The sequence below is a fragment of the Podarcis raffonei genome, chromosome 10, assembly GCF_027172205.1.
Source record: "Podarcis raffonei isolate rPodRaf1 chromosome 10, rPodRaf1.pri, whole genome shotgun sequence".
NCBI classification, from domain to species: domain Eukaryota; kingdom Metazoa; phylum Chordata; class Lepidosauria; order Squamata; family Lacertidae; genus Podarcis; species Podarcis raffonei.
The window spans coordinates 50,297,137-50,309,232 of NC_070611.1; the positions used below are offsets into that span (position 1 = coordinate 50,297,137).

Below are 12,096 nucleotides of genomic sequence, written 5' to 3' on the forward strand. Positions count from 1 at the left end.
GTGTCTAGGCAGAACGATGGGGGTGGAGATGCTCCTTCAGGACCAAGGCCCTTTAGGGCTTTAAAGATCAGTACCAACACTTTGAATTATGGAAACATTTTGACAGACATATTGTCAGAGGCTCAGGAGCAGAAGAGCAGGGGAGAGAGCAAATAGAGAGCGGAGGAGAGGAATCAGAGGGGAGCGTAGGGGAATATGACAGTGGACCGAGAGATTCCATGAGCTTCTCCAGCGAATCAGAAGATTCCCAGGAGGGGGCGCCTATGGTAAGGGCGAGGCGAATCCCAGAGGGGACGATCCATAAACAAGGAACCAGAGGGGAGTCCCAAAGGAGTAGCGGAGGAGTAGGGCCAGTTCCCCCACCGGAGCACAGTGGGGGGGAAGAGTCACGTGAGTCAGGACCAGCTTCTCCTCCATCGGGGAGTGGGGAGACGGAGGGAAGGCCAGGTCCAGCTAGCCTCCCCGAAAGGGGGAGCAGTGACACAAGTGTAACGGTCAGAAGGAAAGTGGGAGGCTGCGCGCGCGCGCCAAGTTCAAATGTGGAGGAGCGCGGGACAGCAGAAAACCCGGATTGGGAGCCAGGTCCTAAAGCCCGAAAGAGGGGGGGGGAGGAGTCGGGAGAATCAGCGTCAGAAGAATCTCGGAGGGCTGAGACTCCGACTAGCAGAAGGACCCAGAGAAAGAAGGAACAGAGGAAGAGGTGGAGTAAGGCTAGAATCTTAAGCTGGTGTCAGGGGGGAGGAGATTCAGATGGGACTTCTACGGTCTGACGGATAGATGTAGCGTTGCGCGCTGCGCGTCTGGAAATGAGACTGAACTTCAATAAAGACTTTTAAACTTGAGCAAGAAGCAGCGTTGGTCTTGTGTGAGCTGGGACCTTGGGCAGCGCTGACACATATGATACCACCCTGCCTTTTTAGTTATGGCAGGGGTGGGGAATGTTTGGCCCTCTAGACATTGTTGGACTCCAACTCCATACCTGTCAACAGTGGTGATTTGACCAGCTTCTGATTGGAAGTCCCATATTTAGTGACAACCTCTCGAGCGATTAACAGCACAACCCAAACCATATCCACTTAGAAGTATATCTATTGGATTAAATGGTGGGTATTCCCCAGTAAACGGAGTTAAGATTGCAGCCCAATCCATCAAGCCCAGTGTGAGAAGCAAGAAGGAAATGATGCTAGATGGTAGGATTAGTAGAATGTTAAAGATAGGGTTTTTTTTGTTTTTTTAAAAAGCTTATGGGTGCTGGAAAATTCATGGTGGGAATACTGTTGTCATCAACTTTCCCCAGCGACAAGATTACAGTCCACTCCCTATTGAGTATCCCTGATGTTCATGGGAATGATATGTGGATTGCAGTTTGCACTTTCAAACTCTTCTTTGCATCAACCAGGAACAATAGTTGTTGACAGTTGTCACCATTCCACGAGATGCAATAATTGTCAAGGCTGCAATTCTGCATTAGCGGCACTCTCCTCTGAAGGTCTAGTTTCTGGCATCATTACTCAGTCATGCCTTATTACTTACTGCAGTGAGACCATTTATAAACTATTCGGCTTGAACAAATCTGTTAGAATCAGGTCCCAACTGAACCAAGCAGAAGTAAGACCATATATGTTTCGAGCATTGTGGCAGCGTGACAGCTTGCTAAAGGGGAGGAAAACCAACAGGAACAGCATTTTGTTCACCTAGTTTAAGAAGAGTAGCACATTCTCATCACTTGGACAGACAGCAGCAAATAGCCTTTCATTCATATATATATATATATATATATATATATATATATATATATATATATATATAGCTATAAGAACCAGTGTTTCTAACGTGTACACAATCACTTCTGCCAAGTGCATTGATGCTGCTTAGATGTGGATATATCCTTAAATCTAACTTCAGTCCATTGATTTCAGAGGGCTTATTCTGAATTAGGGTTCGGGTGAAGTTCAATTCAGTTCTTATTTAAATGTGAACTTACCTGGTTTGCACTTTCTGAAAAAAGACACAAACCGAAACACAACTATCCTTCAAAATTCATGCATCTCTGAATTTTGCAATTCACTTCACCAGCCAAATAATGAGTACTTATGCGAGGGTAAAGTAGGCATATAAATTAGTGAAAACACATTCTATTAGATAACATTGCTTTGCAAAAATGTGTATGTGAGGCAAAATTGCACACAAAAACCTGTACATTCAAAAAAATTAGCACTCAAATGTTCTTAAAAAATGCAAACTGATGTAGGGAACTGAACCATTGCTATTCTGAATATGTTTATTTCATTTAAATTAGAAGGTACAGTCGTACCTTGGAAGTCGAACGGAATCTGTTCCGGAAGTCTGTTCGACTTCCAAAATGTTTGGAAACCAAACTGCGGCTTCTGATTGGCTGCAGGAAGCTCCTGCAGCCAGTCGGAAGCTCCATCAGACGTTCAGCTTCCAAAAATAGCTCACAAACCAGAACAGTCACTTTGCGGTGTTCGGGAGCCAAAACATTTGATAATTAAGCTGTTTGAAAACCAAGGTACGATTCTACTGGTCTGGTTACTTGCTCACAAATAATTCAACTAGCAATCAGCCTGGATGGGCTGCAGGTGGGTACAGGAAGGATAGAGGAGAGGCTGCAAGCCTCCAACACCTCTCAATGGCCTATATAAGCCTCATAGTAAGTCATAAGAAAGGAGGCAGAAGAGAAGACTGAAGAAGGGAGAAGCTTGGGGGTGTGGGGCCTAAAAGGAAGTAAGTCAACTGTCATAAGGAGAACTGGGAAAAAGCACAAGAGGAACATCTGTAAAATGCAGGGAGAGAATTAAGATAAACTAAGACTGAAGCTGCAATGATCTTGTATAAAATATCTTCATTCCTCTAGGCCTCCCCTTTTCTCATTTCGGCGAGATTTATTTCTGAGCAAAAGGGCTGAATTACAACCACACTACCACAGCCTCTCAGACCCTATATATCATGGAAGCTGAGCAGCTTCACTCTCCAGAAAGCTCTTTACCCGGGATGTATTGCTAGGAGTATTTTTGCTAACACTTCAGCCGCTCCCTGGGGATTTATTTACGCCATCACAATATACTGAGCAATTCATTGTTATTTATGCGCACAAATATCTCCCCTCTTCGTCTTCTGAACAAGCATCTTTGTTACCAGGGAGTACATGCAGCTTGGGAACTTAAGCCTGAGAAATGGAAACCTCTTCCATGAACGTTTGTCATCATTAGTTACATTTTTGCGCAGTTGGAGCAAAAGGAAACCTGGCAAAATAATAACAATAAGAAGTTTAACATCCTCTTACAACAACAGCCTCATCTTCAGCCTTTGGCCTGATCCAGTAGGCTCTTCTTATATTCTTACAACCAATGACACTCAATGCCTTGTTTTTAGTTGAGGCCAGTTGGGCCTCTGTAACATGGCGGAACAACCAACAACTCTCCTCTTGATTTTCTCAGCAATTCAGCTTGATTTAGGGGCTCAGGCATGACAGGATCCAAATTTTGGAATTGAGCTCAAAACTAAAAAATAAATAAAAAATAAAAAATTTAAAAGATCAATTTGGGGGGAAGGAATTGAGCTATTTTTCCACTTGGGTGACAGAAAATATTTCACTTTGCTGAGCCCTATTCTAGAACAAGCCAAGAGGAGTTCACTTTTCCTTTCTTAAAAGGCAGGAAACCCCATGGGATGCTTGGCGAAGGATCATAGTTCAGTGGTTAAGCATCTACCTTGTATGCAGAAGGTCCCAAATTCCATCTCTGCTGCCCGAAACCCTAGCTAGTCAGTGTAGACAATATGGAGCAAGATAGACCTATACACTCAAATGTATAATGTGCTGCAGTACAATACAGGTTTCTGGGTTTGTTTGGTTTCTTACAGAAACGATGGTGCCCATTTTGAACACAAAATGCTCAAAACACTAATTGCAAACAGGAAAATAAGATCTCTTTGAAAAACAACAACAACAGTGCACAGCAGCCAGAGTGGAAGATCTGGCCACACAAATAGAAGCCAGCAGAACATAAGAAGAACCCTGCTGGATCAGGCCAATGGTCCATCTCAACCAGCATCCTGTTCTCAGAGTGGCTAACCAGATGCCTATGGGAAACCTGCAAGCAGGATTCAAGCACAAGAGAACTCTCCCCCTCCTGTGGTTTCCACGAGCATTGCTGCCTCCAACTGTGGAGACAGAGCTATAGTCATCATGGCTCTGCCCAGTATACCTGAAGGAGCATCTCCACCCCCATTGTTCAGCCCGTACACTGAGGTCCAGCGCCGAGGGCTTTCTGGTGGTTCCCTCACTGAGAGAAGTGAGGTTGCAGGGAACCAGGAAGAGGGCCTTCTCAGTAGTGGCACCCGCCCTGTGGAACGCCCTCCCATCAGATGTCAAGGAAATAAACTGACTTTTATAAGATATCTGAAGGCAGCAGGGTTTAAGGAAGTTTTTAATGTTTGATGTTTTATCATGTTTTAATATTCTGTTGGGAGCCGCCCAGAGTGGCTGGGGAACCCAGCCAGATGGGTGGGGTATAAATGATAATAATAATAATAAATAATAATAATAATAATAATAATAATAATAATAATAATAATAATTAGAAGCCATCCATAGCCCTCTCCACCATGAATTTGCCTCATCTTCTTTGTTTATACAGACCTTTGAATTTGTCAAAGCTGGCCTTTAAAATACAACAGCAACCAATATATTAACAATTGCAACCCAGCTCCGAATGAGGATTGTTAAACAATCAACCAACAGTAAATCAGTTACGTATAAAAATGAAGAGGGCTAATAAAAAGCAGAGAAGAAGGGTGTGGAGCCAGACTGGTTATCTCACTTTTTTCACCATTTACACTCTTTTGTAGCAGTCAATATGATGTGTGCACATTAGCCCCAAATGAATTGGTAATGATCAAAAGTCATTACATGACACAGAGACATAACAGGAGACAGAGAGGGAAGAATTCCCCTGGGCTGGAATGGGTGTGAGATGGGGCTGGTGGTCTCCTCACACTGGCATGAAACAGTCTCTCATGGGCTGGCATTCCCCAGTGGCTAGGCAAGAAGGCAGAGCCAGTTTTCTTCATATGGTCCACTCCTTGCAACAGAGGGAAGCCGCCTGATGGGATTCAGAGGCATCGAGATGGATTTTTATTGGTCACAAATAAATAAAAATGTGCTTGCCTATGATATGTGCTGCTGGCACATATCATAGGGAAGCAGTGAGATCGCAACTCACAAGTCTCAATGATTGTGGTGGCCCAATTGAATTTGGTTTGGCAATGAGCCAAGCTATTTCCCTTTTTTTTCTGAAACACAATGGCATGGTTGAGAGGGGGACAAGGGTTGTGTGCAATTCTGGGGTGCCTTTCAAAGCAGGAGTAATGATGCCACCTGCTAAAACACCAAGGTAATAGACTATGGGTGGAGAATGGAGGACCAGAGGGCCAAATGCAACCTATGTATTTGGCCCCTCAGGCAAACCCTACAATCTAAACTTATTTGGGGGTAGTAACAGGGGTTGATGCCTGGGAACCTACAGTGATTTGAGTGTGGAAAAGTGGGTGAATGTTGTGCTTCTAAGCGGTAGAGTCAGGAGGCCTGCATACTGAAAGTAAGCTGCAGCAATTTGGTAGGACAACAAATGGGTATCTAAGGGGAAAGAATCAAGGAAGTACAGTTTGATCCAAAATGATTTCCTCTTCCATGTCCCATATTAAGGGAATTATTTCAGTAAAGCTGGAGAGAGTGGCAGTTGTATTGCTTGTTAACTAATCCAAAACAGATTGTTAGAAGAAAATTTATGATGGATTTGAAAGCTATATTGCAAAGGGCAGATTTATCATGAACACATTCCAGAGCTGTTATTGCTAAGCAAAATGGTTTGGTTTGTAGCACACTAATTACATATTACCAATTGCCTTATTGGCCTCAGAATGGAAATTATAGTTGAGATATGCATTAGAAATTATGCAGGCCCAGGGCAAGGGGGAAATGCAATCAACTAATTTCATTTTGATGATGGTGAACAAATTTTATATGGAGCAAAATTCCAGAGGACAGGTAAAGCCTGTTTTTGGTGTGTGTGTGGGGGGGGGGGAAGTGTTCTGCTTAATGGCAGTAGTTCAGTAGACTTAGCTAGCATCTTCCCCTTCCCCTCTAATGTTAAAAATACATCAAAAGCAGGACTTCTGCAATTCGTTGAGTTGGGCAGGCATGTGTGAGTGAGTCGGTCACAGAGAGAGAAGGGGAGTGGGCAGGGCTGGATTAACCATTAAACAAAATAAGCACATGCTTAAAGCATTGAGGGAAGCAGAGCACCACAGAAATTTTCTATTGCCATATTTACCATGGACCATATGATGCAGCTGACCCAGGTTACACAAAAAGACTCCCACAATAAATGAAACAAAACAGAGACACAACACAGAGAGACAAAAGAGGTAATATAATACTAATAATAAAATAGTAATTGTGACCATCTAAGTCTCTCTTATCCTGCCCTCAGGACTTTCCCAGGTCATGCCCCATCTCCCCAGACAACAGCCCAACTGGCCCTGAAAGAGCACTGGCACTTGTGAAAGACCACTGGCCAGCACCATGCTTCCCCCTGACCTTTTAAAATGATTTTAGAATCCTCAAGAAAGAAAGAAATGCCCCCTGAATTGTTTCAGGGACAGATCCCAGGGTGGAACAGTGTGAAATGCCCTGACCAGGGAGGGGGGGCACAGTGCAGGTCAGGGGGTGAGTGGGGCCATGCACAATCCTAGTATGAACCTTTGACTTTTGCATGACTGGAATGTAGATTAATGTACAAGAGTCATATCAGTTACAGTACCCACTTTTGCCTTTCTCTGTCCTACTGATGGCACCAACAGGCCTTGCTCATTCTAGAAAAGAGCAGTCTGTTGGTAAGGGAATTAGAGACAGAGTTTCATAATTCACCCGGGAGGTGCTGAAGCACATCTTTGGGTAAATCACAACCTTGTCACAGAAGCCCTGCTCCTGCACATCATCTGAGGCACGGTCCCTCACATGATAGGATCCAGGGTGCAATCCTATATCCACTAAGCTAGGAGTAAGCCCCACTGAACAAAATGGGGCTTATTTCTGAGTAGACATGCATGGGCATCAAAATTAAGCCTTGGGGAAACCTACATGACTGTGAATTAATACAGCAATATTAACAGCCACAATACTGTTCATTGCCCATGAGAATTCTCATGACATTAGCTTCAGCTTATTTCTGTGGGCATAATTAGAGACCCTAGATCATGCGGGTTTTATTTGCTGCTCCTGGTATGTTTTATTGTACTGCTTTATTACTGCAGTGGATTTCTTGCTCTTCTTTTAAGAGTTCTTTTGGATTCTTTTGGGGTTTGATAAATGCTGCCCGTTTTTGTACCCCATTCAGCATCATGCAGTGTGGAAACCAGACCTCACACACATGTACCCACACATGGCCAATTACTCCTAAATGATATAAATGTTTGTGTGTGTTTGCTGCATATACTTTACTGCCTTGCAACTGCTCCATGTGATGTTTATTAGTTTGTCCTTTCTGCTCACATAATATTTAATCATTTATTTCATATAGTTATATGCCACTTCATAACAGAAAAGACTCATCCACGCTTCCACTTGTCCTGCTGCCGCTTCCGTGGTTGCTCCCATGCCACTCCAGATAATATATACTTTTGCCAAACACATGCAGGTAATAGAGATGACCGGCTTATTACATGGTAAGTGTCAGGGAACTGACATCAGAGATCAACGGAGAGGGAAGTCGCTCCGAGGATGCAGGGGAGGGAACTAGCAAGGAGAGAGGGAGAGCTTCCGCTGGGGAAGGAAACCAAGGTGACACCAGGAAGAAAGGGGAGGCTGAGAGTACTTCGGAGGGAAGGCTCCGAGACTCTTCCAGTGAGATCAGTGGGGAGAGCGCAGGACCTCCGCTTGGCACGCCTACTCTGCACAGAAGGCTTCTGCGCAGAGAAGCTAGGCGGAGACTGGCTGTCAAGGAATTTTTATGCTGGAAGAAGTTCAGGAAACGCCCACTGACGGATTCTGCCAGTGATTAAGACAGTCGCGTTGTAAGGCGCTGTCAAACCAGGGAAAGGTAGAGCTATACAACCCGCTTGGAGCAGTTTGGAGTTTTACGCATAAGCAACCCCAATTCCCATTACAGTAAGTCAGCAACACACATGGTGTTGTGCTGTGGCTGAAGGAGAAAACAGTACAGTGTTACCTCGGGTTAAGTACTTAATTCGTTCTGGAGGTCCTTTCTCAACCTGAAACTGTTCTTAACCTGAAGCACCACTTTAGCTAATGGGGCCTCCTGCTGCTGCTGCGCCGCCAGAGCACGATTTCTGTTCTCATCCTGAAGCAAAGTTCTTAACCCGAGGTACTATTTCTGGGTTAGTGGAGTCTGTAACCTGAAGCGTATGTAACCTGAATCATATGCAACCCGAGGTACCACTGTACATAGCTAGGTCTTTAAACACATCCTTACTTTATTGCAATGCAACTAGACTGGTGGAAATGCTCCACCCAGGTGCTAGAACTGGAAGAGAACTTTTTTTGTTGTTTAGTCGTTTAGTCGTGTCCGACTCTTCGTGACCCCATGGACCAGAGCACACCAGGCACTTCTGTCTTCTGCTGCCTCCCGCAGTTTAGACAAAAGGAAGAGAACTACAGGAGCCCAATCAGGTCAAAAACCACTAACAGCCCATTGGCATACACAATGCATGAATTGGTTGGTCATCTAGATTGGCACACACATAATATGGTTGCTTTCCGGAGCCTTTGCCATGTAGTAAGGCTTCCCATGGTAAGCAGCTGACATGATTGATAGCATGACATGTAACCACAAGCAATCAGCATGCCACTCCAGGTTAACATATAGAATAGATTCCACATCTTATTTACAGGTATGCACATTTTCTCTGTAGTTATTTATGCCGCGGCTAGTGCTTGCTCTTATGTTAAATACAAATCCTTTACAAACTCATGAACTCCCCCATCCAGCCTCTTACTAACTGAGCCAAAGGAGCAATTTTGCAGCCTTAACTAGATGTTATCATCATTTCTCTTTTAATGCGTTATTGCTAATTTGCCTCCTGAGTCCTTTAACTTCCAGTTTAATGGAGCACAGGGGCAGCTTTTCCCCTAGTCTCCCCCCTCCTAAGTTTTATAAAGTAAAAAGGATAAACAAAGATAAGAAATAAATAAAAATACACACAAAACTAGATAAGGAAAGCACTAAAAAGACCGCCTGCGGTCTTTCACACTTTCTGGCACCGGCTCAGCTATGGAATCTGAAGAAGCACGGTAGCTCAGTTGTAGAGCATCCTCTACATGCAGAAGGTTCTGAGTTCAGTTCCTGGTATCTCCAGGTAAGGTTGCAATGTAGACAGTACTGAGTTTGGTCTGACTCAGTATTATAAGGCAGCTTCCTAAACCCCTAACAAATGAATTCCCTTCAGAAATGATGGCAACCAGGTTAGGGAAGGCTGATTTAAGATAACCCAAACTCTGAATTCCAGTATATGTAAAAGTGGAAGCACACGCCTCCAGTCTCTACCTCTTGTCAGAGGAGAAGAAGGCAGAATGTGAGCCCAAGATTCACTGCTTTTCCTCCTGCATGTCATGATCAATTATGTATGAAACAGGCCATTGCATTGGGAAATCTAGGAAAGGTTTCAAAAATGCTACCGGGCTTTCTTAGGTCAGAACTAAACATGATTGCTGCAAATCTGTATCTTCAGATTTAGGTTCCTTCATGCACAATAGCTATGAGGATGGGAATGGTTTCAAACAACTAAGCCATGGGCATGAAGGGATTTCAAATCATGGAGAGTCGCTGCCCATCGGAACAAAATATACTGAACTAGATGGACCAATAACTTAGTCGAAGGCAGCTCCCTATGCTTGTGTCATTTGAGCAGCACACCCAGAGGGAACATCCCTTGATCATCCATTAGTCACAGTGTAGAGCTCATGTCATTCTAGGCCACTGTAATGATATGAATATGAATATTTTGATCAATGGGCTATTAGATAATTTTTTGGCCTCTAGCTGTAAACACTTGGGTACACAGAACTCTCTTCGTACACAGTGTCTACAAACGGCTCTCTGCATCTTTCTGGGCATGATGCAATTTAAGTGATGTTTACAGCAACCGCACAATGAGAAATCTTGGCAAGCCATGCTTTCCTGGCATTTGGGTTTCTTACTATTCAGCTGGCAAGCCGACACTCAGTGCAGCACGGAAACCCGCCTGCAGTCTGTGATGTAGGGCTCCAGCAGTGCCAAGATGGCAAATCATGTCGCCACAAGATGGCTACTGCCATGGCCAAGAATACCAGTTGTAATTAAAAAGTTGATTTCACTGCTTGTCGTTTTACATTCATTTCGAGCTTTTATCTCCCCCGTCACCCTGAACATTCTGGACACTGTAGTGAGCAAAATGCATATTATGTTCCTCCCACTCTCTTTTTCTTAAAAAATCAAAAAATTCAAACCATTCAAAAAGCTTTTCAAAGACAGGATGCTGCTATATCTCAAGCTGTAAATGCAGGCTAAGATGTTTACCTTTCAAATGTGGACAGGTGACATTTTCTGAATGTGAAAAGAAATTATAATAATCAGGAAGAATATAAAAAGCAAGGAAGAGAAAAATGGATCCAGCGATATGTATGCATTCACTACATTTTCCCTAAATTGTTCTGTGAAGTACCTCTGCTAAATAGCTTGTCTGGGCCGGCTGCCTATTGTTCATCATGTTAGACTTGGCATGGGTGCTTGTTAGTGACGACGCAACCTACAGCACGATGGCAGCCTTACATTTATATATGTATGACTATAGGTGTCTTTGTATGTGTGAAGATATACACACTTTTCTTTTTTCTTTTTTTAAAATAATTTTTATTAATTTACAACAAAAACAAAAACATATACTAATTTCACATCCCATTTTTCACAAATTATTTCTTTTCTGGACTTCCTTCAGCTTTTCCGTAAATCATCCATAGTCATTATTTAAGTTAGGTTTATATTGTCATTATTTATATCTTTCTTTTTTATTCTCTTTAAACAATACTTCTCAATTTTTTCACAGTGCTTCTTTAAATCCCTCTAGCGTTATCTGTCCCTCACTTATACTTTCCAGATATTCCACAAACTTCCCCCAGTCCTCGATGAACTTTTGGTCTTTTAAATATCTAATCTTCCCAGTCAATTTATCCAACTCAGCATAGTCGTACAGCTTCATTCTCCATTCTTCCGTCGTCGGTATTTCCTGTTGTTTCCATTTCTGGGCCAGTAACACTCTTGCTGCTGTCACTGCATATTGGAAAAAATTACAATCCTTTCTCTTTATCTCATTTCCTAATATTCCTAACAGAAAGACCTCTGGTTTCTTTGTAAATGTATATTTTAGAATCTTCTTCAATTCATTATATAACTTTTCCCAGAAGCCTTTCACTTTCTTACCTTCCCACCACATATGGTAAAAAGAGCCTTCTTTATCTTTACATTTCCAACACTTGTTACATATCTTATACATTTTCGCTAATTTTACTGGTGTTAAAATTAGCCTTGCGCAGTGGCAGTATCGTAGCCAGTGAGGTTAATCCGAGGCGCGATTATTGCTAATTGGAAACCTTTCCCAATACCCCGCCATGACGACTTGAGATATACACACTTTTCAATGCGATCACCAGCCAAATATGCATTTTGCATGCACCTTTTACATAAAATACTTGTTTTGTGCACCAAAAATGCATTTACAATCCAGAGAAGTATATAATATGACAAGGAGCTGAATTCTAATCTGCAAGCAAGTTTGAGACCATCAGGTTGTGATGTTCTGCTGTGAAAAGCAGACCAAACAAATTTGTTCCCCATCCCTAGTAGTAGGCATACATCATTGCCTCAAAATTGCAAAAATTGGGGAGAAAAATGCCCCTCAGGCTCTGTGGGAGTCATAGAGCCATGGCAGAGGCTTGTATTACTGCAGGGTGCAACCTGACCTCACACTCTGTGCCTTACAATGTATTGGAATGTATTGACCTTATATGGTGATGGGCGTAGC

At 43.0% G+C, this 12,096-nt stretch overlaps 1 pseudogene; it reads left to right on the forward strand.

The window, feature by feature from the left end:
* Nucleotides 1-11,596: 11,596 nt before the first annotated feature.
* Nucleotides 11,597-11,761, forward strand: LOC128422941 (uncharacterized; annotated as a pseudogene).
* Nucleotides 11,762-12,096: the final 335 nt, after the last annotated feature.